The following is a 5,158-nucleotide window of genomic DNA, read 5'->3' as shown; positions in this document are numbered from 1 at the left end:
TCTCCACATCATCCTCTACCCACAGACTAAAGTCCTGCTATCTGTTTTATTTGTCATTAGCTGTATGCCAGAGGCCCTGCTGTCACTGTACTTACATGTCAGGGAGTGGAACTATGCTGCTGAGTTGCCTAATGGCTGCACTCAATGATCTCAAAGGCCTTTCCCAACTGAAACAATTCTATGATCCTATTCTATGCTTTTTTAATGCAAGAAGCTATTTGGAGTGGCTCAGTATTAGAGGAATCCAACCTGAGGTACCATTAAAGATGCTTCAGAAGTGATAATCATCTATTGTAAAGACTTTTTTTAAAGCAAGCAGCTATTTGGAGTCTCTCAATATTGGAGAATTCCAACCTGAGGTACCATTAAAAGTGCCTGGAAATGTTTCCCATCTGTTCTAAAGATGGCAGGTACTGCAGCAATGCCTCCCTGCCCAAGGCTTGGGAACCCAGTGATGGCCATGCTGAAATTCCCATGCTGAATGCAGAGGGGTACTGGCAAATCATAAAGTCATAGTGGTTGGAAGAGACTTCTAAGAGCAGCAAGTCCAACTATCAACCCCCCCCCACCACCATGCCCACTAAAACATGTCCTCAAGTGCCACATCTGCTCATTTTGCTTGTCCTACTGGTGGTGCAGCAGCATCTTCCCTTCAGACATCTCCCCTCAGCCTGCTTGTCCTGAATGGCTGTTTGTGAGATAACAACCTGAAATTATTGGGTATTTATTAGGACAAAGGGTAGGGGATATAAACTGCAGCACAGGAGGTTCCACCTCAACTCGAGGAGGAACTTCTTCACTGTGGGGGTCACAGAGCCCAGGAGCAGGCTGCCCAGAGAGGTTGTGGAGACTCCTTTCCTGGAGACTTTCAAGACCCATCTGGATGTGCTCCTTTGTGACCTGTGCTATGGTCCTGCTTGGCAGAGGGATGGACTGGATGATCTCTGGAGGTCCCTTCCAGCCCCTAACATCCTCTGATCCTTTGATCCTGTGATCCTGGTGCAGTGACCAGTGAAATGGTTAACCAGTCCTGTGCGGACAGGGATGGATTAGCTGTTAGAGTGAACTGTCAGTGCAGGCAGGGTCAGGAGGAAAGGAAGAGGGACACAGGACTTCCTGCCTCCTCCTGTGTTTTCCAGCTGCAGGCTTCATTGTCCCCAGTCTCTGCCTGCCCACAGGCCATGCCCCAGCAGCTAACCTATTTCCTGGGCAACAGACAATGGAAGCCAGCGAGAGAAGAGGCCACAACCCCTGTCCGGCAGGTCTGGCCACCTCTGCCACGCCAGGTTGCCAGAGAGGGACATCTGTCAGCGTGAAAAACACAGGCAGCTCCGGGGGAGGTCTCGCCGTGGATTCCATGCAGTTTCCTGGCCGGGGAGCCGGGGAGGCTGCAGCCCTGCCGGGCCGGCCGGGGCCAGGCTGTGTCTTGTCTCGCAGGTCGGAGGCGCAGCCAGCAGAGCTTCCTCCGCTCCTTTTGTTCCACCCTCATTTCCTGGCCGGCGAGGCTCCGCTCCGCGGGGACCTTGCGCATATCAAAACTGCAGGGTGAAGCCCTCTCCGAACGGAGACAGGTTGTTTTTGGCAGGAGGCCCTCGAGCCATGGCTGTTTTCTTGTGTGTGTGTGTGTGTTTTTTTTCCCTTAACCAGAAGAAATATGGTCGATATTTATGGAAAGTAGGATTCAACTTTCAATGGGGCTTATGTTCATAAGTCACTTAAGGCCCTGCTGAAAATCCCCCACCCCTCCCCTCCCCTCCCCCCCAATAACTCTTAAATTAAACAAAGTCAGCGTTTCCATGCGAGCCGAAGAAGGGAGTGCTGTGTGTCCCGTTTATGGGTCTGAGCTAAGCAAAGGGAAGAGCCAGGGGAGCCCTCAGGGGCTCGCTGTGGTCACGTGGAGGGCTTGCTCCTTCTGGTTTATGTGCAGGATGTGACACGCATCACTCAAAGCAGCCCAAAGAGCCATTGCGTTCCAGCGAGCGCCGGAGAGGCCTTGGCAGAATCTATCCTCTGGCCTCTTGTACTCACAACAGAAGATTTAATGACCACTGATTCATATGCAGGCTGGACTGCAATAATTTTTCAGCTGATGTCTGGAGTGATAAAGGGCTTCTGCCCTTCGAAATGTAACTTCACAAGGCTGGGTCTGGGTCCCAGCCCTGGAGGGTTCCTGTTTTCAGCTCAGGGTACAAAACCTTCTTTGGGTATTTTTGCAGGCTGTTTCATTGAGACCAGACAACCCCAAGCCAAGAGAGCTCAGGCCAGTTACTAAAATCAGCTTTCAGATCACAAGAGACATATTCAAGACAGCAAAGGTACTTGGGGAGAGACTGCCTGAGGAGCAGCTCCGTTGAAAAGGACCTGGGGGTCCTGGTGGACTTCAGACTGAGCCTGAATCCACACTGCATACTGGCAGTAAGAGAGGTAAACAACAGCCTGGCCTGTGCTAGCAAGAGCATAGTCTATATCATAGAATCATAGAATCAATAAGGTTTGAAAAGACCTCAGAGGTCATCAAGTCCAACCTATCATCCAACACCATCTAATCAACTAAACCATGGCACTAAGTGCCACGTCCAATCCCCTCTTGAACACCTCCAGGGATGGGGACTCCACCACCTCCCTGGGCAGCACATTCCAATGGCTAACAACTCTCTCTAGGAAGAACTTTCTCCTCACCTTCAGCCTAAACGTCTGCTGGCACAGCTTGAGACTGTGTCCTCTTGTTCTGGTGCTGCTTGCCTGGGAGAAGAGACCAACCCCCACCTGGCTACAACCTCCCTTCAGGGAGATGGAGAGAGCAAGAAGGTCTCCCCTGAGCCTCCTCTTCTCCAGGCTAAACAATCCCAGCTCCCTCAGCCTCTCCTCTTAGGACTTATGCTCGAGGCCTCTCCCCAGCCTCGTTGCCCTTCTCTGGACATGTTCAAGAATATGTATAATAGCACTGAAATAGGATGCCTAGGGAGGTAACTGAGGCCTCATCCTTGGAGATATTCAAAGTCAGGATGGACAGGGCTCTGGGCAACCTGATCTAATGGAAGATGTCCCTGCTGACTGCAGGGGTTTGGACTAGATGATCTTTGGAGGTCCCTTCCAACCCAACCCATTCTATGATTCTGTAAGGCATCAGTGGGTGAGATGACTCCCATTTACTTGACACTTGTTGGAGCCCAACTGAAATGCTATAGAAAGTTTTGACACACACACACACATCCCAGTAAAGAAAGATGGTGAACTGGGGTGAGGTCAGTGGAGGCCACCAGGACAGTTGCGGCTGAACCATTTGCTGTGAGACTGAGGCTGGTTCAGCCTGGAGAATTTTGGGCTCCCCATGTCAAGAGGGACAAGGATCTACTGGAGAGAGTCCAGTGGAGAGCTACCAGTGTGATTAAGGGACTGGAACACTGCACTATGAGGAGAGGTGAGAGCCCTGGGGCTGTTTAGTCTGGAGAGGAGAAGACTGAGAGGGGATTTACAGTATCACAGTCTCACAGTATCACCAAGGTTGGAAGAGACCTCAAAGATCATCGAGTCCAACCTATCACCACAGACCTCATGACCAGGTGCCACATCCAATCCCCTCTTGAACACCTTCGGGGATGGTGACTCCACCACCTCCCTGGGCAGCACATCCCAATGGTGAACACTCTCTCTGGGAAGAACTTTCTCCTCACCTCTAGCCTAAACTTCCCCTGGTACAGCTTGAGACTGTGTCCTCTTGTTCTGGTGCTGGTTCCCTGGGAGAAGAGACCAACCCCTTCCTGGCTGCAACCTCCCTTCAGGTAGTAAATGTCTATAAATGTCAGGTAATAAATGTCTATCAATATCTGAGGGCTGGGGGTCAGGAGGGAGGGGACAGGCTCTGCTCAGTTGCTCTCTGGGATAGGACAAGGGGCAATGGATATAAACTTCAGCACAGGAGGTTCCACCTCAACATGAGGAGGAACTTCTGCACTGTCAGGGTCTGAGAGCCCTGGAGCAGGCTGCCCAGAGAGGTTGTGGAGTCTCCTTCCCTGGAGACTTTCAAGACCCGTCTGGATGTGTTGCTGTGTGACCTGTGCTGGATTCTATGCTCCTGCTCTGGCCGGGGGTTTGGACTTGATGATCTTCAAAGGTCCCCTCCAACCCCTGACATCCTGTGATCCTATGAGATGAGATAGCTGCCCACCAGTGCCTTGAGCAGCTGCAACAATCCCATGAGTGTCAAGAGCATTGTCAGCTGAGACTGCACAGTACATGGCCCTGAAATCCCAGCCTGGAGTCACCCACCCAACTATTTACTGGCTGCATCTCAGGAGAGCTGTTACTGATCACTGGTGGACCACTTAACTAGACAACAGAGCTGCTCTTCCCCCTCAAGAAGTATCAACAGGTGAAGAAAGTGCTGGAAATGAGTGCTTGCAATGATTGCAGTTGCTAAAATGACTTCTTAGTCTACCATGGAGCACAACTTCCTTCAGAGTATGAGCTACGAGGGCATGAGGCAAAGCTTTGAAGGTTCTCCTCAGCTTTGAGACCACCTCCAGTGACAAATTCAGTTAGTGCTGTTGTCCCACAAGCACACAAAGGCAGTTAATATGGAAGGTAATGTAACAAGATCTGCAGAACATCAGAAAAGCTTCCTCCTGCTCTTCTAATAACCAGCAGTGGCCCCAGTACTTTAGCTACCTGCCAGCTGTTGCAGACAATGAGCAGAAGGGGATGTTGAAGCAGGGAGCTGATGGACATAAATCAGTATTTGTAGCTGTATAAGAGTGCTCTCCAGTGGTGGCAGCACTCTTTCCCTTGTTGTGTCATTCAGGCTGTGCATTATTAAGGAAGGAAGAGCCCAGTGGTTGAACACCAGTGGCTTTGATAACCTTGGCTGGCTAAGTAGACACAGGACTGTGGAACTATGCTCTGAAACTGCAAACATTTGGAGCTGGTTTACAAAATGAATCAAGGAGATTCAGGTGTGAAAAAGAAAGAAGGAACTTTTTAAATGGCTCTACTGCTTTTGGCACTGAGGCTGGAAAGACAGAAAAGGTTTTGGTTGAGACAGATTTCACAGCTCTAGGAGAAAAAACCAGAACTGTGCAGAAGGTGACTTTCCTGACAGTGTGTGTGGTGTTCCCAGGTAGCTTCCACACAAACCAACCCAACCCAACATGGTGGTGCA

This window comes from Melanerpes formicivorus, unplaced genomic scaffold (assembly GCF_026170545.1).
Source record: "Melanerpes formicivorus ecotype bairdi unplaced genomic scaffold, bMelFor1.0.p_v2 SCAF_42, whole genome shotgun sequence".
Lineage (NCBI taxonomy): Eukaryota > Metazoa > Chordata > Aves > Piciformes > Picidae > Melanerpes > Melanerpes formicivorus.
The sequence above is the reverse complement of the archived record's forward strand: the minus strand, read 5'-3'. Positions refer to the sequence as shown.